General features: G+C 35.9%; 1 long non-coding RNA gene across 1 annotated transcript; it reads left to right on the forward strand.

The window, feature by feature from the left end:
* The first annotated feature begins 2,633 nt into the window (after window positions 1–2,633).
* LOC125691120 (uncharacterized) lies at window positions 2,634–26,938 on the forward strand. The gene is made up of 3 exons (XR_007375926.1): window positions 2,634–4,028; window positions 19,244–19,473; window positions 25,875–26,938. It is a non-coding gene; the product is annotated as an uncharacterized LOC125691120 (long non-coding RNA).
* Window positions 26,939–27,859: the final 921 nt, after the last annotated feature.

Raw genomic sequence — 27,859 nt, forward strand, 5'->3', positions numbered from 1 at the left:
CCAGCACCTTTTGTGTCTCTGCTCCTGCGACCCTTATTGTCACTCATCTCTGTCCCTGTTCAAGGTTGAATTTAGGCAACATTGTGAACTGTGCCTGCAGTCCAGCGATCTGATTCAGCCCATTTCAGAATTTCGAATCCATTAAGGAAAGGAGGAGGATTCAGTGAGTAACTTACACCTCCCAGCTGACACCAGTGCTTGACTGGGGATTTCACAGCAGTGTTAAGTAGGGTTGCTGGCGATGAACTTGAGTTTAAAGATTCAGTACAAATATAACTGAGATTCAATACATCTTCCTTGAACATGATGGGCTTGCATTATATGCAGCATTCCAGTTGATATATTAGGAGTGCTTGCTCCAATGACATTAATACTTCCATATTTCTTTTTGAAATACCTTGCCTGAAAAATCCTAAGATTGCTTTTGACATTTTCATGGCTACTTCACAGTGATGGTTCATAGTAATCTTATAATTGACTAATACACCTAGATCTTTCTCTTCCTCTGACATTTCCAACTAATGACTTCCCATGTGAAGGAGGAAATTCTTGTCATTAACCCCCGAAAGCATGACCTTGCGCTTGACTATGAAATCTCATAACATTTTCCTGTTCCAGTCCAAAAGGTCTTTTATTTTTATTTTTTCCAGAGTGTAATATTCTCATCATTTCCTGTATTGAGAGTCTCTTTACTTCACATAATCAACAGAATTAGCAAGGTAAATTTAATATCAAGGTCCTGAATAAGTCAGAACCTAAGACCAACTCTTCAGAAACTGTGTTAGAAACTGTCTTTGAGCCTGATATGTCACTTCTTAATATGAGCTATTTTATTTAATCTAATTTAGATTCTTCCTTTCCTATTTTAAACAGATTTTCCTACTCTTTTTAAAAGAAAGATATTGGATAAATTTCACAAACTACACATGCTGAAGCCGTTCATGTTTTTGCTCTACTCGTCATTTACTGATTCCCCCTTCCAATATTTCTTCTGTAGTTCTGAATGCTCAAGAAATAGATCTGTAGCATCCTCCATAATTTATTCTACCCCTTCTAAGAAATTTCTGTTCTGAGAGTGTAAGATAACATCCTCAGCATGATTTGTTCTTTAAAAATCATTGCTATACAGAAGGACCCAAACCATCCTGCAGGTTTCCTGCACCAAAAACTGTTTTTGAGCAGAAGACAGACTGGCCCAGTATCTCATTCTAACAGAAAAACAACCTTCTCAGATAGTTGTATCTTTTTATGAACACTTGGGGGGTGGCCTAAGCAAACCGATCTGCTCTCCAAATTGCTTTTGCTTCCAATAGGGATAATTGAATTAATCCCTTTTCTTAGGATGTTTTGGACACTCCTCTCCCCCCTTTCCCTCACCTCCTGTTACAAAAGCAATTTCTTCCCTACAAAATGAAGTCTTATTAAAAGCCAATAAAATGTTTAGCTCTTGTGTTGCAAGTTAGCAACACAACACAGGGTTCTGGTACAGGAAAGATTTCTTTATTGCTTTCTCTCTATATCATCTTTTTCTTTCCCAAACAAGTCTTTCATATTCTAACAAGCATATTCAGTACATTTCCACTAAGAATCTATTGGCTAGAAAGCAAGTAAGTTCCATAATAAGTCTTCATAACAGCAGACAACTTATCTCATGCTTAGCTACGAAACATCCCTGTTTATACTGTTCATTTCTCTTTCCCAGCACTGTATTGTCAGCGAGTTAATATTCAACGAGGTTGAGCCACAGGCAGGGCCACCAACCTCCGGATCTGGTACTAGACCAGATTGTCCAGAAGCTCATCTAACCTGGACTTGAACATCTTCAGGGACAGAACATCCACTGCCTCTCTGGGCAGTCTCTTCCAGCACCTCACCACTCTCTCTGTGAAGAACTCTCCTCTGACATCCAATCTAAACCTTTCCTCCTTCAGCTTGAAATCATCCCCCTTTGTCCTGTCTATGCAAGTAAAAATTTTATTCCCCTCCTTACTTAAAATCCCTTTTTAAATACTGGAAGGCTGCAATGAGGTCTCCTCACAGCCTTCTCTTATCCAGGCTGAACATGTCCAGCTTCCTCAGCCTGTTTGCATAGGAGAGGTACTCCAGCCTTCTGATCATCCTCTTGGCCCTCCTCTGGACCCTTTCCAAAAGCTCAACATCTTTTATGTATTGGGGGCCCCAGACGTGGACTCAGTATTCCAGAGAGGGCCTTGTGAGCAGAGAGGAACAATCACCTCCTCTGTCCCTGCTGGCCATACCTTTTGTGATGGAGCCCAGGATACCATTGGCCTTTCAAGCTGCAAGAGTGCACTGCTGGATCACATTCAGTTTTTCATTCACCAAAACCCCCAGGTCATTCTTTGCAGGGCTACTCCCTAGGAGTTCTTCTCCCAGTCTGCATATGTATCTGAGACTACTCCAACGCAAGTACAAAACCTTGCACTTTGCTATGTTGAATTTAATGCTTAGATGCATATGGATGCACCTTTCAAGTTTCCTGAGGTCCCTCTGGGTGGCTTCCTTTCCTTGTAATGTGCCAACTGCACTGCTCAGCTTGATGTCAACTGCAAACTGACGGAGAATGCACGTGAGTCTGTCATCAGTGTCACATAAGACTCTTGGATATTCTTGACAACATACACAGAGCTCCTATATATATATATATATATATATATATATGGCCAAAAAATAAATCTTCATAGCAACAAGATTCTTGACCATTCACATCTTTATCTCACATTCAAAAGAAAGGGAAAATCCAGTCTTAGTGTTACCACACATAGACGTCATTTTAATTTGTCCCCAGATGATATTACATTATTCAAGACAAAATGGAAATTGTTTTCACTGTAGTTCGTCTGATATTATAGTATCTATATGAAGTGAACCTGAAAACCTACCTCAGTTGCACAGGTAAGTACAATTACTACAAGTACTAAGTAGTATGCTTTTACAAAGTTTACATTAGTTCCAGTTATAGTAGAATTTCTGAACAGACTTGAATTCTCTCTAAGTATAGCTTTGTATCTAAAATGCTAGACATCTCAACCATCTCTTGTAGTTTAATATGACTGGTAGAAATACGTTTTTTCTTTGCCTGCTTCTGTGATATTTCTTAAATGCCAGGTTTTAACATAATAAATATAATGGGAGAATGCTTCACTGCTATATTTTCTTTAGGTTATTAGGAAACAATAAATCTGTCTATGTTCATAGAGTGGAAAAAAAAGCACTTGCTTTATATCAAAGTCTAGCCTGACCAGGACTTTCACTGAGTAACTTGGAAAGATTTTATGTTATTTTTTTATTACTCCTGGTTATGAAGTTTTTGTTAAATATCTCAAAAATGTAAATGTACAGCTTTTCTCCCTCTCCCCCCCCACCTCAAGGCATCTACAGTTGGTTTTTTTGGGGGGCAACTATTAGGATTATGGAGAATGACTAAGAAAATTAATTAAAAACAGAATATACACCAAGGGCTGTAATTTAGGGCTGTAATTTACAGCCCATCAAGTTCAAAATATTTTCCTTAGCTCAGAACATGTTCCACATGTGTGTTAAACTCAAGAAAATTAAATTCAACCCTATATATCATATTCCCCTTTTTCATTAAAATGTTATTTAAATGCTTTCGTTAAGTGGAGCGTTTATTTAGACATTAAATGAAATTATGTTGAAAATGTAAATGATCTATTTGACACCAAAAGAGGAAAGAGGCGGTAACAGTTTTAATTAAAAATTCAATCCTAGCAGAGTTCGCCCTCGTCAACTTAGAAATATAGCACGGACACTTTATTAAATTACAAAGTATCTGGTTAAAAGCTATCACTATGTTATGTGCTAAATGATCTGTTTCCATGCTAGATCCAGTTTCTACACCAATTGGTGGAAAAACTCTGACTCCAGAAGGTATCAGTTCTGATTTATCACTGCAGTTTTCTCAAAGGGATAAAGTCATTCAGATGGGCTTGCTTGCTGGTCTGGCTACATGGATCTACAAGGAATAAAGCTGAACATGGCATACACAGGTACACCTGTTGTCCTCTGTCCTGCTCTTTGGCTGCCCTCACCAAGAACATGCATGGGAGACACCTGCTTCCCTCCCTTCTCTAGAGCAAATAGAGGAGTAGCTAAACTGCTTGCATTACTTCCCATTTATGTTGTAAGGTGTTTGTTTTACCTACCTTAATTTAAAGGAAGGGTAATATTAATAAGAAGAAGCCATCAGGACCACCTAACTTGGTGACAGCTGAGGAAGACAGTAAAACAAAAACTTGTGAGCATGTTTGAAGGTGTTTGAGATTTCAGAGTCTGAATACAACTCATGGTTGAGGCAGGAAGATTATCTCTGTTTCCGTGTGTGTCCATGTATGTACTTGTTGTGCTCAGTATGAATCTGAAATGTTCTGGGCATTAAAAAAGCATCCAGTTTTTCCTCTCAGTTTCTGCTGTTCTTCTTGGTGTATGATCTGCTGTAAATCCTCATACATTTTAGTGTTTTTTTTCCTTCTTTTCTCAGATTTTATCCTTCTGTTTGAAGTCTAATGCTGAGGAGAAGGAGTTTCTCATGGTGTTTGTAGTTGCAGTTGCACAGTGAAAAAGTTTTATTAGCCTGTATCTATAAATGGAGATGTAATAATATCTATAATTAATAATAAGAAACTCTGATTCATGAACCATTACTGATTCATTAGAACTAAAATGTGTACCAACTTTAACTGGATTCTGACTTCCCCAAAGACAGGCTGTACAAACCTACTTACAGCCCTACCAGCACTTAGACTGCTTCATATTATCACTTCATTTAGTCTTTCCAGAAGTAAGTGACCTTGTGCACATCACCAGAAGAAATAAATTGACATCAGCAAAAACTAGGGCAGTGTGAGTTGTACCTTAGCTGGTAAAATATTGTCCAAGGAATTCTTAATTCCTGTAGCAGTTCGTAGTGCAGTACAAATCAAATAATACTGTCAGAGGACATGGAAGTGACCCTTTTTTTTTTATACTTTAAGGGATGAACCATTTCTTCTCCATTCAGACAAAGTACAAAGCTCTATTTTCTTATTGACTAAACTTCTTAGCAGTAAATCCAACAGCTGGAAATAGTAGAACTGAAGTAGAATTTAGATGCACGAATACAAACCTCCTGCCTGATCCCAGTCCTCCAGGACTTAGCCATCTGTGTAACTTGCTAATGAAAAATAGACTTGAACTGGGGACAATTAATTTAATTTATTGCCAATTAAAATAAGTTAACTGGTGAGAAACAAAGAGAAATACTAAATCGACACCTTCCCCCACCTCTTCCTAGTGACAGAAGGCTGGGGAATGGGGCTAGGGTCAGTTTCTGACAGCCTCTCTGCAGCTTCTCTGCTGCTTCTTCCTCCTCAAACTCCTTCCCCAGCTTGGGCCTTCCCAGGGGCTGAGAGACATCTGAGAGCCTTGCTGTTGTTGTTTCCTCAGAGGTATAGCATATAAGCAAAGCATAAAACATATTAAAAAATATTATAAAAGCCTGCTTCCTTGCACTGATTTACATCAATACAATGCAGATTTAGTTTCTGGAACCTTAAAGCAACAAGGGCTGTTTTAAGTATCTGCAGTTCTTTGCCTTGGTATTTTTGAAAGCAGACAGATTGTCATAAGCCAAAATGCTGTATGTTTACTTTGTATTACTTTTCTTGAGCTACACGTGCAGCTATGCACAGTACCAATCAAAGATCACCAGGGCTCCTGTTAGCTTAACTCAGTGACTGAGGAAAGTGTTATTGCTACCATTCTTTTTCTCTTCAAATTCAGTTAAATTTCATTATGAAGATAGCTTTTAAGTTTACTAAAATTCAGACCAAAAGAGAAGGAAAACGGTATTAAGTAAAACATAAAAAGTTTGTCATCTTATACCATAGTATGAAAACATGTAATCTAGTATTTATATTATTATTAGTTAGTTGAAATAAATAATAAGATGCTAAGAAAATATGCTTAGTCCTGTTATATTTCTTTGTAGAAACGGGAATTCTTGAAAGCTCAAATACGTTTGTAACTACTGTTCCTCATGGAAACACTGTTGAAATTCTGTTCATTTAGAGATCTTCCTGGGTCTGCTTATTATAGCTGGTCAGACATTTGATAAGATGTGAAATAGCAAAAAATGTTAATGCAGTACAGCTGTTCAGCTGTTGTTCAATCTTTCTATATCCCCTATTTCAGTACTTTAAAATAGATTTGCATTATGAAGTAGAGTGAAAAAAGCAGAATTCTGAAATTTCTTATAAATAAAATTTCAGAAAAAACTTTTTCCAAAAGCATGAAAAATTTCCTTCTCTATCATGCCCAGAACTTCTCATTTCTTTATGAAATTTATGGTGTATTAGTACATTTAACTTTTATTATGATAATAGTTAACATATAAGTAATAAAAATTATAGGGTTAACACAACTGTTATTATTCTAATAAATAAAATAAATCATACTTATTCATTTTGAATCCTTTCCACAAAAGGCTATATCAAAATTGATGATCCCAGAAGCACTTCCATGTGATAAAACTGTGCTGTTCAACCGTTCCTTCAAGAATATTTCAAGTTGTATGAGTGCACAGGCAGCACTTGAGGGTGAAAATGCCTTAGCTTGTGGGAAACAACTTGTCTTATATTATTGAAGCAACGGTGGAAAATTAATGTCTCTCTTAGTAGTCAGCAATATGTTCTCTGAATGAAGTAGAAGGAGGAAGGGATTATATGCCATATAGCATATTGATTGCACTTTGATGTTATGACTTACTTCAACCTCTGTGCTGAAACCAACATATATGAAAATCTACCAATACTGAAATGAGCTTTTTTTAAACTAAACTATAATTACACTGAGTCTGATATTATATCGTAATTGCCACAGTTCAACTCCATTAAAAAAGCTTTCATTTTAACATCAATGGGAAGTTAAACTGAGTTAACATACAAAGATTCAAATAGGAGAGAAGGCTGATAGGAATTGTTGATGTCAGAGGGGCATTTAGGAGTGCTTACAGTTTATTCTGTCATCAATAATTAACAACCTTAAGCTTGCTTAGGAGTAACTAACCAGTGCATTTATTGTTGAGGAACAATCAGTAAATTCAGTAAATTGGATTCAAAAATTATTGTTATGTTGCTGTCACAGGAAAAGATTTTTTTAAGACTTTTTTTAATGTCCTATGGGCTTGAACATGTTTTAGTTACAAATGGTCATTGCTGCCTTCCTTTGTCTTTTCTGGGAAGAGGGCAGGAGGATGATTAGAGAAATGAGAGAGAGAGGGATGAAAACCCTCTCTGTTCTCTTAAGGGAGTATAGAAGGATAGGGAAAAGTGAGCACTGTTTTTTCTCTGCTATCCATTGGAATAGCCTGAAGAAAGTGATTCCTCCCTGATGCCTCCACAAAGACAAGTCCGCTGTAGCCCACTCTTGGACAGACCGTGACTCTAAACCTAGTCAATTTTGGAATGTTTTGGAGATTTCACCAGCCAGATATGAATATCGTAAAATAAAATAAATAAAATAAACCCTACAAGGTGTAACAAGGTTCAAAGTGCATTGCATTAAGGAAAAGGGTTTGGGTTTTCTTTTCATTTGAGAAGAAGCCTAAGATTTGTATCCTTAGCTTTCATGAAATTCCCTCTTCATGCGATGTTAAGTACATGTTAACTGAGGAATGCAGCATTGTGTTTTCTTTTTCCTTTAGTGACTGCAACATTAAACAAGCAGAGATGACATCCAGTATCTCCTAGCAGCTAGACAGGTACTATATTGTGCTCTTACTTATACTGTAACGCCAAACCACTTCAAATATGCAAAGATATCCATGTATTGAACTCAGGACAGCAATAAAAGGAACACATACAAGAGCAGTTCAAACCATTTAATTCTCCTTCCCTGGGCTGTATTTCTGGTGCTGGAAAATGTTGTAGAATCAGAGCCACAGTGTTAATATCACAGTAGATGATCTTTAACTGCTTGAGGTGCTAAAAATAAATACATTGTAAAAAACAGCTGTTGAGAAATTGAATTCCTAGAAAGATATTTCAAGTCTTTCTTCAGTTTTGCTAATGATCATAAATGTTAGGCATGCTAATGTTGCTTAATGTAATTTAAAAGAATAAATGTGTATAATCATAGTATTTTTATGCCAGTAGAGTCTTTGGTTGTGCTTTTAATCATCAGCACCTTTTCCCCCCATTGAGAATATCAGTGAAAAGTTTGAAAGGCTCTTATTTTTATGTTATGTTTACATGATTTTAAAGCAGAACATTAGGAATGTATATCCTCATGGGCAGTAGGCATATTGAATTTATTGTCTTCAGAGTATGCCAATTCTGTCATCATGTGACTGTTTTACTTCATATTTCTTCCTTTCTTTTTGTCTGGTAAAAGTTTGTGCTTATCTGTGTCTCAGTATTTAATTCTCTATTGTTTTTCTCCATCAAGAAACATATCACCTCTTTAACCTTCACTATCATTCAAGTTTTTATTTTATCCTTTCTGGATTTACTTCTGAGATTTGATCTGCCTGGTGACTTTGCTGCTTTTTCTGTTTTCTTTGTTACCCTCAGCCTTTTTCACATGTGTACATCTCTAGTGCTCTTGAAAAATGTTCATCTGCAACATCCTTAAAACTTACATTAATGCAGCACTTCCTCTACTTATTTACTTATTCTTAATTTTAGAAGAATTTCTAGGACTTTTTGAAACATTTTCTCTGACTACTTTTTTCCATCATTATTTTGAAGTGTGTGATTGACTTCTTTTTACAGAATAAAGCTTAATTCTTGTTATTATAAAAGCAGTGGACATGGAACTCTTATATTTATCTGTAGGCTTACCACAAGTGGCAGAGAGGTTCTGAACATCTTTATCCTATCCATGATTCAAACCTGACCTATAGGGATTGTCTCTTCTTTCTAAGTGAGAGATAATTCAGTCTGCAGAATTGAACTTGACAGAAAAAAAATTTTGTCAATTATGTATGAAGTTTTGAGGGATGGAATTCTATCCACTAGAGAACATGGATAAAAACCACAAAATTCAGTTGCTATGGGGTCCTGTAAGACCTCAAAAATTGGACTGAATTCTTTTCTGTTGAAAGTGTAAAGCTTCATCCAATAAGATAGCTCAATTCACATCTATATAACAAATGATATACTGTGGTAAAATAAATATATTTATTTTAATAAAAGGAAAGGGATCAAATCTTCTTCTTACTTCTGGAGCTATAACCACTCAATCCAGAAGGACGTTGATTATTTGGATTCCTTTCTTCATTTTATTTATTAATTTATTTTGCCTCAATCTTTTCATTATCCTTTACTCTGTGCAGAAAGATGCCAGTGATCAAGAATGCATTTAATTTATGGTCTGTGTCTGTAATGTTGTCAGAAGTTTTAGGTTTCTGTTTGGATTATGGGTCTGTTCAGCTTTGAGAAAAGAAGACTGAGAGGGGACCTGATCCAGGTCTATAAGTATCTAAGATGTGGGGGGCAGAATGGCGAGGATGGACTCTTTTCAGTGGTGAATGGAGACAGGACAAGGGGAAATGGCCGGAAACTGCAGCATAGGAAGTTCTGCACAAATGTGCAAAAGAGCTTCTTTACAGTGAGGTGACGGAGCACTGGAACAGGCTGCCCAGGGAGGTGGTGGAGTCTCCTTCTCTGGAGATGTTCAAGACATGCCTGGATGCCTACCTGTGTGATCTGCTGTAGGGAACCTGCTTTGGCAGGGGGGCTGGACTCGATGATCTCTGGAGGTACCTTCCAACCCCTACAATTCTGTGATTCTGTGATTCTTAGGAAGGCATCAATCTCTAGTGTGAATACAGTCACGGACATGGAAAAACTGAAGTAAAATCCAGATTCTTTGATACGTGTAGTTCAGAGCCCATGAATACTACTATTCTCACTGTAGGAACTGTGCAGGGACTGTGTTTCCATATATTATCTTTTATTGAAAAGTAGATGAATCTAAACATATTTTCCCCATAGTTATGTTTCAGTAATACAAAGAAAGCCAAAAATAAGGATCTCTGTTTTAGGTAAGAAATACTAGCAATTGAAAACTCCTCTCTATGTATGATCAGAGTGGTGGGAAAAGTGCAAACAAAACAAAGGGTGTGAAAAACCCTATATTTTCTGGGCTTCTAAATCAGTCATAAAGAGACAGTTACAACTGGTAGAACAAAGTAAATGCACAACAACAACTCTGACCTTTCATACAAAACCTTTGGATTCAAGAGATGTACAGTTCACGTGTATGCTTTGTAGCCCTGGCTTCTTTAATTACTGCAGTGTCAGTTACATGGCTTTTTGAATATTTTTTTCCTTTTTTAATATTTCCCAAGTTAAGGCATATATCATTTTCCTTGGTCTCAGCAGCATTAAATAAATAAATAAAATTCTGAAGTCTTCGTACATGAAGTGTGTGACATTTTGATATTTTGATCTGATAGCTCTACACACACAGATTGTTAGGTAAAAAGAAAGAACTCTTGAATGTAGTGTTCCAATAAAATAATGCTTATTGTATCTTCAAATATTTGTATTTGAAAGTAAATGGACATACACAGAGATGTGTACATATTTTTCTGGTTTCCCTTTTAACATTTCAACAACTTTTATTTTTCTTTTACTCCTCGTACCTTAAGACCACCGCATACATTTCAGACATTGTCCACCAAGTCAAGTCTGTTTGTGTGGCACATTGTTGTATCTTGGATTTTCACTAGGAGGAGTTTTTAAAATGATATGAGTTTTTAGAGCCACTCAAGGCTGGTGCACAAATGCTGCACTTCACCACTTCTGATTTATCATTTTTATACAATCTGTTCAGGTTACTACCCAGTGTTTAAACTTGATCCTGAATGAAAACCTCTGTGTAGAAAGTTAATGATAAATAGAGAAGTTATGAGAACATCTTATTCCACTGAATACAACTGGGGCGAAAGCAACTGATGATATTTTTTCTCTCACCACAGTGCCAGTCCCTTGCTTCAAGACTGGTAATACTTGATACTTCCTAACAACCGTGCAAAAATGTAGGAGCTCGGAAGAGAATAGTCATGATATGTGTGGTTTTTTTCAACTGCAATTGATTTATGGTCAATATGAAGTTCAAAAATAGACTACAAACATTTGGAATTATACATGTTTAAATTAAACTAAGCCTACAAAAGAGACCAACATAAACTCTTAGATTAAATCTGAGTATGAAAGATGACAGTGATGGTCTGTTTAAAACACAGCTTTCATCTCCAAAGTGGTAGACTTTTATAATCTTGGGCTTGATCACTAAACAGAGGTGTTCTGCTATGCATAAATATCTATTAATAACATGATAAGTATCCTAGACAGTCATTAAATCATTTATGTGGGTAAATATATTTAAGAATAAGTTAACACATAGCTTGCAAATAAGCCTATTTAGGTTATCATTATGCAATGTTTTCATAGAAAATATTTCATTTTTAAGTGAATCTTTAATTCTAAAAATTAAATAACGTCATAGCAGATGTTTTAAATCTTTACATATGTGTTTAATTTAAATGTAAAATGTAAGGCAAGTGCAAATATTGTAGCCATCATCAACATAAGATATAATTAGAACTCTATGAATAAAGAATAAGAGCAGTTATTTATCTGGTTACAGACATCTTCTAAAATTAACGGGGGAAAAAGTTGTTTTCCATCTGCAATATAACGATCATATGAGGAGTTGAAGAGCAGAATCAATTACTGCGATGGTTTGCACTGGCTAATACAGAGTTGCCATTTTCAGGAACTAACCATTATTAATTCATCTTTCTAATTGTTTCCTTTAAATTTGGTGGAGTCACATTGCAGTTACCTTGGAAATGGCTCTTTGCAGTTGGCTGCTGTTTTCTGCTTAATAATCTTTCAGATCTCAGTTATGTTTTCTTTCACTTACTCATAAGGAAGATGGTAAATCTAATACCACAAAATGGACAGGTGTATATCTTAGTCTAAATACTACCATTTATAAGATTTTGTAGAAGTTTAAGCTGTGAGATCCTGTTTCCTGTAGGAACAAATGAGTTACTCTGGGCCATTTTAATAGCTTTGTATTATTTTCTGATTGGAGGTCCATTCTGATGTTACAGCTGTGGCTGTGCACTTATAGTCTTTTAAAATTCATTTTATGCTTTGATAAGGGGAAGGACATTGGATCAGATGCACCTTCAAGGTATGGGATGAATTTGTTGTTATTATTAGCACATACACACCATTTCTTTGTCTGCCTGATCTTCAGCCTATTGCGGTCACTAGAAAAACCTCTACTATGTCAACTGGTGCTAGATCAAGGTCTCAGAGAACTGATAGATATTATCTAGTTCTTGTCAAACATAAAGAGAAAGAAAAGACAAGAGAGACCTACAGAAACCTGAACTACTTTTGTCTGCATAGAAAATGTCCACTTTGTCTCAAGCTGGGAAAATTTAATGGATGAAAATTGGATTGAAAACAAACTGGGAGATAATAATGCCAGCTTTTTCCTGATTATAATTTTTTTTCCCCTCTTCTTAATTTTTCTCTCTGAACATTTATTGTCGCTTCTTTTCGTTGTCACTTCCAGTCTTTTAAACTAACATTCAAGATCCACAATGGGCTTTTTTATTTATTCATTTATCTATCTATCTATCTATCTATCTATCTATCTATCTATCTATCTATCTATCATCTCAGTGATTACATCAGATCTCAGAAGTAAAATATCTTTGGAATAGTTAATTTTTCAAATAATTCTGTGAATGACTTAAAAGTCCTTCAACTTCCACTCACTGCTCAATCTTTTCCTATAAATATTCCCAGACATAATAGACTGCATCCTTTTTTTAGTAGTCCAGTGAAAAAGAGATATCTAAGAATGGAGAAAAAGTAATACCAAATTCCTTCATCTCTAAAGAAAATTAAAGTATTTGGTGCTGTGGTAATGTGTCTGACTTTGCAGTGTAACTATTAGCTGTGAAAGTGAACTAACTTGTCTTCTCCCTTTATAGTTTACTTTACAGTAAAGCATTCTTATGTCCTCTGTTTAATCTAATCTATTTTTTAATGAAAAAAGATTTTACCCTTAGGCTGAAAAAAAATCCTCAGGTTATAATTGTCTTTCGACATCTGCTGAAACATTTGAATTAACATTACAGATTCGTAATTCAAAGATACCATGTATAACAAATGAATCCACAGTGTTTAGCTGTGGTATTCTAGGAATTACTTTGGTGTACACAGATAACTGGCCCCAAGTTAACTTGGAGGATGGTCAGGAGATAACCTAGTGCTATTAACTTTGGGTTCTTGTAGCCACAGGTCACTTGCTTCTGAAGAAAAACAGCAAGGCTTAAAAACATGCTATTACAAGATCAGCATGAAAATCCTATTAAATCTCACAGCATGTAAAGATTATATGAAGGTTACCAAGGTGCATATTATCATTTTCTACAAACACACAGAGGCAGTTATATACGTTTGTTATGAAAGATTTTTTTTCTATACTAGGAGAAAAGGAGAGGAGGGAAAAATAAAAAAAAGGAAAAGAGAGGAAAGGAAAATCCTACATCACAGACTGTAATTTTCTGCATTACCTAGCATCACAAAATAGCAACAGGGCTGCACACTAAGTGTTGTTATCTAACTTTGCTGTATTTTCTTAGGCAGTTAATTAAACCAAAAGTCTTTAACAGTAAAAGACAGGTCACTCAAATACTGTGTTATCATGGTGCTGAGACACTTCACAATTGTTAATTTATCTATCTTAACCAGGTATTAACACCCTCAAATTGGTGTCTATGAGCAGGAAAATTAAGGTTAGTCTTATGTTAAATGCTAGTTTTGTACTATTGCCTGGGTAGGAAGCTTGGCTCCCACAGGATGTTGTCTGGGATGCTGTCAGAGCACACTGCGATTGCCTTCCAGGCTTGAGAGCCAATTGTGTTTTCCTGCTTTTGAAACCAAGGTACAGAAACACAGAGGAGGGAGAAAAGTGTGGGGATGTGCATATCAGGGTTCCTTCTTAGATACCATCTCAAATATAATCTTGAGGGTTCAAATCAAATGGCACTGTAAATTTTGAGCATGATGGGAAATAAGATGGTCTCAGTGACACAGCTAGCCTTTCTATTTCTCTGATAGGAGTCTCTGTAATAAAAGAAAGCAGTTTAGCGTTAAGGCACATTCGTAAATAAAACAGGATAGAGAATTTTCATACCTCATACATATATCATCGTTTTAAGTTCAAGTGCAAAGAATTTCCTACAAAAAAAAACACCTTTCTTGTCAATTTGCCAATTCACTGTGAGAACAGGAACTCCTCATAGATAAAGCAACAAAAGTGTTTTTCTTCACTGATATTTGATTTTTTTTATTTATTTTTTTTTTTACTTTTTTAAAGATATTTTTCCTTATGTCTAGCATTCAATTAAGAAGACATAGCAGTATTAAAAACTTCTGCCTGCATAGTTTACTTTGCATTCAGCCAAGATGATTTTGGTCATTTGTTGGAAGGAATTAGATGATAACATCAGTATTTTTTGACAGGTGTAAATAAAGACTAAGATGAATTTTCACTAGTTGAAACTGAATGTAGATAACTGGAGTTTAACAGCATGTGAGTTGGTTTTCTGTTCAACATCATCCAGAGTGAATGTGTCTGCTAGTTTACTTATACATCCATTCTTTTACATGTAGAATTCTCTGGAAAGTTGATAAGGAATGTCCTGATAAGCAATGCTTTGGATGTTTGTGATAGAAATTGGGTCTGCTGACAATATTTAGGTATTTAGAGCCTGTGCGCCCACAAAGTGCTTACACTTTTTTCTTACAGAATGTAGCTGCTTTCAGCCTTAGATTAAAGGGAATAAAAAAGCAACACTTAACTTTGTACAGCTAATATTTTAGAAACTAACAAAGCCATTGATGTAATCTCTAATGAACTTTAGAGTATAATTTAGTTACTTTTATCTACCTTGGGAGAAATAACCAAGACTATCCGGTTACTTTAAGAAACATCTCTTCCTAAAGTAATTCACCAGTTCAGTACGTAACCATCTTATGAAACTCATTTAACACTCTTGTCCCTTGATACAGAATGAATTTCCATCATGTAGACAGGCTGAATTCATTTTTACATATTGTCATGATTACAGGTCTAACTGCACATCTGTTGTCCATTTGGTTTCTTCAAGCACATCCACTAAAGTACCAATTTTCAGCTTTTTACCCATCCTAAACCAGAAATTACTTTAAACACAATGCACACATACTTTTGTAGTTACCCATATGCAGAGGCCTGTAAGCAGTGTGTATAGTGACCAGTAACTTTTTGTAATCAAGTAAGTAACTATGTTGTAATAGCTAAAAAATCTGCTTTGTTTCAACAAGTCAATTTGCTTGGAGTCTGGTTTACCTCACCACCATTGATATTTTCCCTGTTGGCTTCCAGACACCGTAAGTAACACCTAAAACACCTTAGCCAGCAGATGATTTTCATAAATTAATAAATGTACACTTAATTCCATGACAACTATATTCTTGAATATACATTATCTTCTTAAACATGATCTGAGTCCCCAAGTGTTTGTTTTTCAAGATAGGTGCTATGTATTGAAATTTTAATATCACATTGTACATTTTTCCTCTAAAAATCTTTATGACGCTTTAGGAGTATCTTACTGCCAAGTTCTAGGCAATAAGTAGAAATTAACGCAATCTCAAAACAACAGAACATCAAGGTTCCATTGTTGTTTTGTTGTTGTTGTTGTTTGTTTGTTTTTTTAGGTTTACAAAAAACTTAAATGCACATCCAACTTTCTCCTTTATGACTATGGACTTTCAGTTAAGTTGGGCTGCAATGTGAATGCATTTCAACCTCGACATTTTAGTCCCTGTAGTTGAGCCTTGTTTTTCATCTGAACCAGGATGGAAAATTTGTTCTATAATTCCATATCCTAATGAAATCACTGATCAGAAGCATGCAAGCAAAAATGAAATATTGCTTAGTTAAGTCAATTTCTGAGTGTCTCTTGATTTTTGTCATGTTTGACAGCTACGTTATCAAAGATATTTACTTGTCAGCAAAGATTTGTTTCCTCATGACCTATCTTATCTTATTCTACGAATTAGAAAAGAAAGTGTAGTACTAAATCATTTTAAGCTGTGATGTTGAAAAGAGAAGGATTAAGGACTGACCAGAAAATCAAGCAGAAAGAGAATCTGGGACAAGGAACAGTATTACAAGAAAATATCAATGCTACAGAAATGAACAGCAGAGTTGATGCATCACCCATGTTTGGAATTGAATAAAAAGACAAATATATGTTGGGCAGTGAGATTTCTGAATAAATTTACTGAGATTAAGAGGCAGCTGCATAATCCCCTGGTTAGTGTGTGTTATGTGCTACCGCTATGCCTATCAATCAGTGAGCATGATTCACCACAGCCGTTTCAGAGACCTTGACTTTTCAACTTCAGCCTCATGGTTTTATCTCTTGAGGTCTGTCATTGTTAAACCTTGGTATCAGTGAAGTTGATATCTATTAAAACAATGGTACTTTGAAAATTTTGACATAGATTCATAGAATAGTTGGAGTTGGGACCTAGTTCTAACTGGCACGGTATGGGAAGGGTTGCTAAACCTTGATCACCTCCAGGGAGATGGCATCCACCACTGAACAGCATATTCCAGTGCCTCACCACCTTCTGAATAAAGATCTTCATCCTAACATGTAACCTGAATCTCCCTTCTTTTAACTTAAAGCCATTCCCCCTTGTCCTTTCACTATCAGACTGTGTAAAAAATCAGTCCCTCATCTGCTTATAAGCTCTATTCAAGTACTGGCAGACCATAATGAGATCTCCCTGGAGCCATCTCTTCTCCAAGATAAACAAGTCCAACTTCTAATCCTATCTTCATAGGAGTGGTGCTCCAGCCCTTGGAACATGATTATGGTCCTTCTCTGGACCCAGTCTAACAACTCCAAATACCTCCTATACTGAGGGCCCCAGGCTTGGCAATACTGAATGGTTTTTCTAAGGTATGCTCTGGTGTAAATCTGTGTGCACATGTGTACACAGGGGATTTAAAAAGGGCAATCTAGATATCCTTCATGTATGAGAGCCAGAAAAGCAGAAAGGGGGCATTAACAAAACAGTAGTGTGAGGGAAAATCCCAGTACTACTAAATATTCATTACTTTGAGGAGAAAACTTGCATCAGATTTAAATGGACAATTAGATACAAATTGGTGGAAGAAGTTACCAATTCACATTTATGTTAATTAGATGACATGAATCAGACAGTGGCTATATAAGAGGGGAAGAGTTTATTCTATGATTCCCTTTCTTCAGTCTTTTAGCATATTTGCAGATTGAGGGATGACAGACTTGCTTATTTTTAACCCCGCAGAAATTTTATTGAAATTTTTCATTATTCAGCTGCGGATAAGGGGTGAGTTAGTGTCACTATTACTGCAAATAGAGAAACACAAGAGAGAGAGAGACAAAGTCTTAACTAAGAAACAACTTGGACGGAAACAGTCACAGATTTGTACCTACTTGTGATGATGCTGCCTTGGAGTTTTAGAATTAAAACAAAGTAAAAGCATATGAACTAGAGCAAATGTTTAGTACAGTTTAGATAGTATAGACATTTCTGTTCCTGTTCTTGTAGTTCTAAGATAAATGAAACTTATATCAAATATTCAAATCAAAAGCCATGCCAAGAGCATAGACAAACACAAGGAGAATAAGTCCATTTGGCTTACCAGCTCTCTGTACAAACTGTTGCCAAACTCTCATGTATTCCTGAGCCCACCTTCTTCTAGTCATCCTCTCTGGGCGTGCAGGATCTCATAACTGTAATCATGACAAAATTAAATCTTCCTGATTTAACCTTGTGTTCCACAAAAATACATTAAAACAAAGATCAGTATATCTCTGTGGATATGGATAGATGTATGATTTGATAATTGATACAAATAGCTTTATCATTCTACAGAATCTTTTAGGACAATAACATATACTGAAAAAACTCATTTATAGTATATATTATATTTTTCTTTTTTATTAATTTTGAAACCATCCAGAAGGAAGTTGACTGCTAACAAACTTCTGATTAAAAGCTCCAGAAAATTTCTGGAATGTCCACTTCATTTAACTCTCACAAAATTTCCTGAAGTGGTTATGCAAAAATGTTGTGCCAAAGAATAAACTGTTTAAAGTCAGTCAGTGTCTACAGATCAGGAATACATTCCTTTAAAAAATCACTTGGTATTTTTTTGTACAATAGAAAGGTAAAATAACCATAGAATCACACAGAATCACAGAATTGCAGGGGTTGGAAGGACCTCAGGAATTGTTGAGATCAACCACAGAATTTTAAAACTAAACTCTTGATTTTGATGAATTAATAATCTGCTAATCAACATGTTCAATGTATTTATCTTGTCTAGTTTCTGTAGCATTTTCTGTAAGCTAAGCATTTGGCAAGCCCTCAGTTTAAAAATATTAAAGGTCAAGTTATCCTGTCTATTTTAATTATTAATGGGTTTTTTTGTTTGTTTTTTTTTTTTTTTCTTTTTCTTTTCTGGACTGCATTAAATCAGATTTAAGTCTGAATTATATATTATTTTGTTGGTTTTTTTTTTTTTTTTTTTTCCTTTTTGTTTAGTACTCCTTTTGGATTGCTGCTGCATGCTTAAATGACTCTAAATCTATAGTTAGAAAATACCTAAATATAAAGTAGATGCATGAGTGCATCTTGGGAAGGTGGTATTATGGATTGAGAGCTGTCATCACATCCTTCACAATTACATTATCATGTGCTCCTGTGGTGTACACCTGTGGCTCATTGGCAAGGCATTTAATTCTAAGGACTATTGAACACTATGCATTTTCATAGTGAATCAGCGCAAACTTATTTAACACAGGTGTTTCTGTAATTGTGATACATTGGGAGATTCACAGTGTTCAGTAGTCTTCAAAACTGCACTCTCCACCTGTGTGGTGAAGTAGTTTAGCATTACCTCACTGACACTGGCAATAAGCTGTGTTATGTTGAAGCTAGGCGTCTATGTACATTTATGCTGAGCCATGGTTCAAGCACATTACTCATTTTTGTTACATTAAAGTAATATTCCTAGCTATTTCTGTTCTTTTATGCCAATACCTAAAGGCTGCTTGATGAGCTTTCCCGTTTTCTTTTAGAGGGATTGTATGGGAACTGCTGAGTCATGGCCTGAACCTCTGATTGATCACCTAAGGCGAGCCATGAGTCAGCCAGAGGAGCACAGGTGAAGGGAATTCATCTGTGCTGCCAGAAGAGGTGGAGCCAGGCTCCAGCCCTCCTAGACCTATTTAAGAGCTGGCTACCAGTGGGGAAGGATCTCTTCTGGGGATTGCCTCTTCTGGTGTTTTGTGGTGAGTCCAGCATAAGGGTAAGCCTTTCATTTATTCTCTTTTGTTATCACTGTCCACTTCGTCTAACTCTCTTGATTATATTGTGATTGTAGCATCTTGATATCCATTGATTGTACAGGGATGTTATCAGTTCTCCTGGTTGTAGAGTTTCTGGTCAAATGAATTTTAACACATTCAAGAAACGTTGTATCATGAGACAGTGAGATTACTATAGTTCCCTATAAGAAAACATTTTGATAGTTACATAATTATGATATGCATTATAGCAGAATCAGCGATGCTGAGATTTGTGTTGTTATTTTTTTCATACAAGTATTAGGCTCTTTTCATTTCTGTTGTGAAATGGTTACACTTGAAATGCCAACAGAAACTCAACCATAGTCTGTGCCTTGCACAGGGGAAGACATGAGCTCCTGCTGAGATCCAGCAGGCACTCACTGTGCTGCAGCAAGGTGGGACATGTGAGAAGCAGGCTCTTGAGGCGTCCTTGTCAGGGCTGGTAGCTCAAGCCTCACTCCCAGGGAGAATTAGTTCACAGGAGTCTATGCTCTCTGTTAGTACTTGCTTTGAAGTAGATGTTTGTTAGCTATATCTTAGAATTCTGGAATTATAGGATCTGTAGAGTTAGAAGGGACCTTTAAAGGTCATCTTGTCCAACTTCCCTGCAGTGAGCACAGGGACATTCACAGCTACATCAAGTTGCCCAGGGCCCGATCCAGCCTGGTCCTGATAGCCTCCAGGGATAGGGCATATACCGCATCCCCAGGCAACTTGCCCCAGTACCTCACCATCCTCACTGTGGAAGACTTCTTCCTTACATCCAGCCTAAATCTCTCCTTTCTAGTTTGAAACCATTTTCCCTTGTTCTATTACAATAGACCCTGCTAAAGAATTTGTCGTATTCTTTCCTGTAGCTCCCCTGTAGGTACTGCAAAGCCACACTTAGGTCACCCTGGAGCCCTCTCTTCTGTAAGCTAAACAGCCCCAGCTCTCTCCCCCTGTCCTTGTAGGAGAGATGTTCCATCCCTTGGATCATTTTTGTGGCTCTCCTTTGCACGTGCTCAAGCAGGTTCCTGTTTCTCCTGTACTGAGGACTCCACATCTGAACACAGTACTCCAGGCAAGGCCCCACAGTACAAAGTAGAGGGGCAGGATAACCTCCTTCAGCCTGCTGACCACACTTCTTTTGATGCAGTCCAGGATACATTTGGCTTTCTGGGCTGGAAGGACGCATTACCAACTGATGTCCAGCTTGCCATCCAGCAAGTTCTATTGAGCAGGGCTGTGCTCCATCCTTTCATCCCCTATCTTCTTTCCATTTAATTTGATAACTCCTGGTGTCCCTGTATTTAAAAATAGAAACCTTCATTTTTAAAAGGTTGTGCTATGTTGTTTTGTTGCGGTGTCACTCCTGTTTCAATGTTGTATAACTTCATTGATTTCCCTGTAGCTATCACAGTAGCTAAATTAAATCAGCTTAAATTAAAATGAAAGAAAATTAAACAAACAAACAACAAAAAAAAAAAACAACAACAAAACAGAACAAAACAATAACATAAAAAGAATCAGATCTTCAAAAGCTAAAATTTCAAAGTAAAGCAGAGAATCTGGTGCACTGTGAGAGCTGATATTTCAAGGACTATCATAGAAGTTGTGGCAGAAGGCCAGCGTGGATAAGCAAGGAACTTAGAAAAGTTAAGGGAAGAATACAGAAGGCATAATGCAGGAATGGGTTGGCCAGAAGTACAGGACCATTGCCCAAGTGTGCAGGGATGGAATTAGGAAAGCCAAAGCTCAGCTGGAGTTAGGAGCAATGAGTGATGTGAAGGGCAGCCAGAAGAGCTTCTACACGCACATCATTAGCACCAAAGAAAGGTAAAGGAAATGTGGGTCCAGTGCTCAGTGGAGCTGGAGAGCTAATGGCAAATAACATGGAGAAAATCATAGTATTCAATTTCAATTTGCCTTATTTTGTCATTGGCAAGTGTGCACTTAAGATACCATAGAGGAAGCACTCAAAGGTCCTGAAAGAGCTCACAGTCCTTGTGAATTTGCTGATCATTGTAAAAAAAAAAAAAAAAAAAAAAAAAAAAAAAAAAAAAAAAAAAAAAAGGAATTGTACTCAGATCTTGAAGATTAGGAAGAAGGAGAATCTGGGGGCTACAGGGTGTTTAGCCTCATCTTATGTCATAGGAAATCTACATTAACTAACTAACTAAATAAATCTGAAAAGTACAATTTCTGTATGTTTCTGGACTATGGTGACCTGAAGAAAGACTCGAGGAATGGATGCTATTCAAAAGGCTCCAAAGACTAGAGGAAATTGGTGACAAGAATGATATGAAGTTCAACTTTGGTGATTAAAGACTTCTGAGATTGAATAAACCTATACTGCACTTCAGTTTTGGTGCTAGATGACAAGAAAACAGCTTAGCAGAATGTAAGACTGGAGATCCAGATGGAAAACTAGCTAAACAGGAGTCAGTAATGAATCTTTGCACCAATGAAGGCCATCCCCATATTTGGATGGATTAGCAAAAGGACAACCAGCAGTTCAGCTGAAGTGAACCTTGTCCCCAAATCAACTTTTTGGTGGTGCAAAGGGGAAGAAGGAGATGCAATAGTTGCTAGCTGAAACATCTTATTCTGATAAGATACAAGGAAGATTTTTCACTGTACCAGTTATCAAACGGGTGGAGCAGGTGCCTAGAGGGCCTATGGGTTCTCTGCTCTTGGCGATATCTAGATGGACACCAACCTGAGAAACCTAATCAGAGTGGAGAGTGCCTTGAGTAGGAAATTGTACTGGATGGCTGGATAGGAAGTCCCTTCCTGTCTGTATTTTTTTTCTATGATTCAGTAGTAAGGCTGAAGAAAGACTTTATAGAAGACAATGGTAAGGGAAGATATGCTCAGAGTGTCAGAGATGCTAAATTGCTCTAATTCTGTAGTAAAATTTACGTGCAATATATTTTACTGTTAGTAGAAAATATAGATATTATCTTGATCAGAAAACCCTTTAACTCCAAAATCTTATGGAATATTTATAACCTTAAGGTCTGCCAGGGTCTTTAATGCTAACTGTGGAGAAGCTAGTTTCCATGTAGAATACATTTTAAAAATACCTTGTTTGCTTTTTTTCATAATAAACTGTTACTAAATGCACTGCAAATTCAGTGTTAATAAAATTAAGTTTAGAAAAAACTAGATCTATCTAGTTTTACATAATATTTCAGTAAAAATATTTACAAGCAGCTGGCATAGTTAAGAAATTAGTGTGATAAATGAAGTCTAAAACATGGAACCATAACAAAAAGCGTTAAACCAACTAACCAACCAAATTCAAAAGAATCCCAAACACTTTTCCTTTCAGAGCAGGATGAGGAAAGGCAAGGCTTGAAGTTTCCATGGGGACAAGAATTATTACAGAGCATTTCTTCAGATTCCTAAATATGTACGTATATAGAAGCATAGTTCTCTAAGGTCGGAATCGGTCTCAACATAATTCAGATGAAGGCTGAAGCATCAAAAACAAATACATTTTTATAGTACATCATCCAATTGCCTATTTTCTAATTTGCTCAGCCTAGTTAAACAAACAAACTAACAAAAAATCCTAACTCCTGAGCCTCCTCTAGTGTCCCAAAAACAAGAACAAGTTATGCATACTCAAATCTAAGAATGACAACGTATGGAATCTGATAAAATGTACATCTTGAAAATAGGTCTTATTAAATCTACACTTTTTCACTGTCTTAATTTTCAGGGTACTTAATGAAAAGTGCTAGTTAGGTTCACATCTGTATGTATTTTGCTGTGTTTCTGACTTGTATAAAACTGTAGTTTTATTAATATTAACAACAACATTTGAAACAGCGAAATGCAAACAAGGAGAGTCTCTCACTTTTATAGAACTTAGCAATTAGCTTGTTACGTTTATCTTGTGTATATTAATGCCTCAAATTTGAAGAAACCAAATATTAAGGTAGTTTATATTTTTACTTGGGTCTATTTGCTAAACTGATACTGTAGAATTTTAGCGATCCTGAATATTTTTAGGTAATTATTTAAATGACTAATCTGCTCTTTTTGTCAGAGAACTTAGAATTGTGTAATACAATTTATATCAGACTACACTATAAACCTTATTAGTGTTTTGAATTTTTCTTTTCCAGTAAGTTGCGTGTGCAGCAACAGCAGTACTGAATCAATACTTGATTCTATTAATATATATTTTTACTGCCAATTTTAATTTTACTACACTAAAAAAATAACAAAAAAGCAACAACAAAAAAAATAACCTATGACTTCAGTAGAGAAGCTCTCAAATTTTCTTAGGTCAATATTTGTTTTTTATGTCTAATAAATATACATGTAACTCCTAAAAAAAGTAACATGAGAAAGGTATATAATTCTCACTTTTCATCTTAGTAGCAAAAGCCAGAAGAAAAAAAAAAAAGAGGACTTTTGGAGAATAAGATAGATTCATAAGATTGCTATGAACCCTATGTAGTTCTGATGACTTTACTAGAATGAGGACTTATTTAAAAAATCCATGGAAGTCAATAAAAATAGTTATTGTCATTTTAATTTTATATACTTTAGCATAATAGCTCAGTTTGAACCCCTATATGACTTCTTTAAGAAATATGTTTCATTCACCTAGGCACTGAAGAAAGAAATACAATTCTACCTTAATTTGGCTATTATAGAAAATATGCTTCCCCTCCCCTGCCCCCTGCCCTAGTTCCCAAATTAAACTAAGGAATAGCAAATTTACAGAATTATTCTCTATTGCTGTATTAACTGAGGGGGGCAGGAGGGTCAGAATTTATACTACTGTAGTCTTCTCAGCCCAACCAATGCAGGAGTAACATCATGCAACTTGTATAACTGAGCAATTATAGATTTATATGTCTAATGGCAAAAGAAAAAATTATCAAAGCAAGATTTTTTTCAAGTCCTTTGTTCTTGTTTCTTTATATGCAGATATTAATTAGACTAAATATTTTCTCTTAATTTGCCTTCAAAAAAACAAAAACAAACAAAAAACAAAAACAACAACTACTACCAAAAAAAAAAAAAAAACTTATTCCTGAAATTCACAGTAAAAAATGACAAGCCTGAGTCTTTTTTCTAGGGAAAGGGAAGGGGGTTAAAAGCATTCATAATGACCTTCTGCTTTGGTATGAAAAGGCATCTGAACTGAAAATAGTTCCTGTTTAATGAAATGTGTAGTCAAGGTCAGAGTAATGCTGTCTTTTTAGTCTCAACTATGATGAATTTACTCCTTCTTTGCATCTCCACCCAAAAGTCAGGAAAGGTCTTTATATTACCTTGAAGCAGCAATAATAGTGTTATATTTAAAATACCAAACTCAAATGTTCTCTGCTATGTCTGAATTTCAGGCCAGGTGGCCAAAAGATAATATGACAACTTTGGGTAAGAATTTCCTACTCCTTCATGCTTTCCGAGCTGATTCACTTACTCCTCCGTAAAAGCTGACAGGCAAAACAGGAAAAATTCTGAAGAAAAAAAAAAAAATCAAAATCTAGAAGAAAAGGTTGGAAAGACATTTTTCAGGCAAACAGTGTCATGTCAGTGAAAAGGGTCAGGTTCCCAAGCCTAAACCTTGATATGCATGTGGAAGGGTGTTTTAAACTGTGAAAGGAGTTCTCTGACCCTCTGTAGAGCCATGATATCTGGCATCTGCCCCAGAGAGAGGTGGAAGACTGAGAAGTGCCAAGCAGTTTCAATGTCATAGCCTGGCTGATCTACAAATTTAAAACTGGTTACTCTCTTTGAATATCTAGTGCTTTTGCGAATTTGCCAGAATTTTTAAGTATTCTTTGTAAATACTTAAGCATTTGGTAAAACTTTCCACTGCAGATAGAAAATAAAGAATTGGGCTTAAGGTATTAACAATTTCCTTCAGAACAAATTCATTAGAATTGATGTAAGGCAAGGAAATTACATTCTTCTGCAATTCTGCTCAATGAATTTGGAGACAAGATTGATGTTTAGTATAAATATGGTTATTGATCAAAATCAGGCTTTCACATTTGTGCTTTCCTTTTGGCTCCAAACTGGTTTGCAACAAAATTATTGTATTTTTTTTAAGGATAATTCTTATTATTTCTTGCACTGTGTCCTATCATACCACTCAATCCAGTAGGTATTTTTTGCTGTTTTTGTTGTAGCTGTAAATATTTAACATCGGAATGAGAAATAGCAAGAATGAGTAGCAAGCTATTTACTTCCAGCACTCAATTCATGAAACTTTGGGAATGTAAGAATAAAATTAATTCTGAGAATGCTTGAATTTGGATCCCAAATGATCCATTTCTCATGTGAACCTAGAGAAATGGATCTGAGCAAATCAATCTGACTTTTCTGTTTTTTCCTCATTATAAAACAGATAAGACACTAGAAATTCAACCTGGGGTATGGAGTATGCATATCTGGTGTACCTGAGAACTATCCGAAAATGAAAGAAAATCCCTTTGGTGCGAACAATATGAAAAGTCTGGTTGTGTTATTATATCTCCTCAGAAAGTATCAAGAAATTCTAGAACTGCTGTGAACCCTCCTCATATCTACAAGCACTCACCCCATTGCTCCTGCTTTGTATCAGTGGAATACAGAACAAAGACATTCCCTCTTTTTCCACAGCAGTTTCCTTGTCCTCTTATACTGGGCAACAGTCATCAAAAATGAATTTTTCTGAAAACTTTCAAAGTCTGTTTCTTTGTTATGCTTTTTCCATCTCTTACATATTTACTATTAATGCTTGCTGGCAAATGGCTTATTTGGTGAGGTTGTTTTCACAGAATTTCTGTGTTTAGAAGCGCAAAAAATGGTGATGATGTAAAAGAAAGCACTGAAGCCTCTATTTCTGTATATTATTGCTGTAATTGTTATTGTAAAATACAGGAAGAACAAAAACATGAATTATGTTTCTGGTAGTTATATTCTCACCATAGTCTGCATGTATGGTTCTTTACTGCAATAAAAGAACTCAGAAAATGAAGCTTGTGGGAAACTGGATTGGAAGGAAGGGGGTAAGGAATAAGCTGCTCCAAGCAAAATATTTTCATGTATATTCAGGGTATACAGGAAAATACTGTAGTAACAGTTACAGATCATTTTAGCATTAAGTTCATCTAGAGCTTCTACTTATGAAGGTTGTTGGGGAGGAATATTTCAGCTACATATAATGATGATGCTCAATTCAGGTTTATGTAATGGGCTGAGACAGGAGAGAGTATGCCAGCCTTTTGCATTTGACAAGTAAGGAACTTCCATTATCTAACTAGAACTACATTTTCTGTAGCTGTGAAATCTCACCACTGGCAGAGGTTATTTGCTATTTGCACTGCTTTAAAGTGCTATCAAAATTTTGTTCTTTTCATTGTGGAGAAGATAGATTATTAAATAATTAGGTTTTTAACAATCTTTTCATATGTGAACTGAAAACAAGAAGCTGTCCCCATTTTGTTTGGTTACAGGAAAGGTCAACTAAAGTTTGCTTCTGCTTTTTGAACTGTGCTTGGTATTCTCTTCTTATCATCTCTCTGCTCTATAAATCATCGCACACTGAAAGGTCAAGAGTGGAGAGAAGGTAAGATACCAGGCTAAATAAGGAGCAAAAGATGCCTCTCCTCCTGGAAATCGTCAGAGCAGAAAGGGAAATTCTAGAATCCTTTAGAGGTTGGAACGAAGACCTGAGATATTTGAAATGTTTGGATTGTAGACTGCACGATTCAGCTGGTTGGATTCAGCTCACATCCTTGTATAAATAAAGGAATTAGCTTGATGTAAATCTGTCCAAAGCCACAGAGGAGTTACAGCTGACTTTTTTTTTTTCTTTTAATCTGTGTTATTCCTACTTACAGCACGTGGATTTTTCCTCCCTGTTCTCTATTCCCTTATTGTGTCCTTGAATATGGGAAAGAACAGAAGTGAACTGAAATCAGGATGGCATTTTTGGCAATTTCTATATCATTTTAGATTTTGTTTCTTCAGAAATATGGAGCCAAAACTAACATTTTCTAACCTGTAGAGCAAAAGACTGCTTTACAAAGAGTGGCAGTCTTTGACACAGTATTGATTAATAATGACTCTTTAAGTGGCATTTTCATTCTCTTTGCATGCAAAAGCTTTGGTAAGCAACTGTAATTAAAAGAAGTTACGATGAGGGGAAGAGTGGGACAGAATAAAGGAACTCTCTTCCTTTAAAATCTGGAAGATTGCTTTAGAAGTGGAGGCAAACACTTTTTTTGTACTCCTTACATGTTTTGATTAGATATTTCAGATTAGTAAAAAAAGTTTTCTGAATATTGTTAGTGGGGAGTTTGATATCAGATGAAACATGAGTTCATGAAGTGGAGAGCCTGAAAAATT

Source organism: Lagopus muta, chromosome 3 (genome assembly GCF_023343835.1).
Source record: "Lagopus muta isolate bLagMut1 chromosome 3, bLagMut1 primary, whole genome shotgun sequence".
Taxonomy (NCBI): Eukaryota; Metazoa; Chordata; class Aves; order Galliformes; family Phasianidae; genus Lagopus; species Lagopus muta.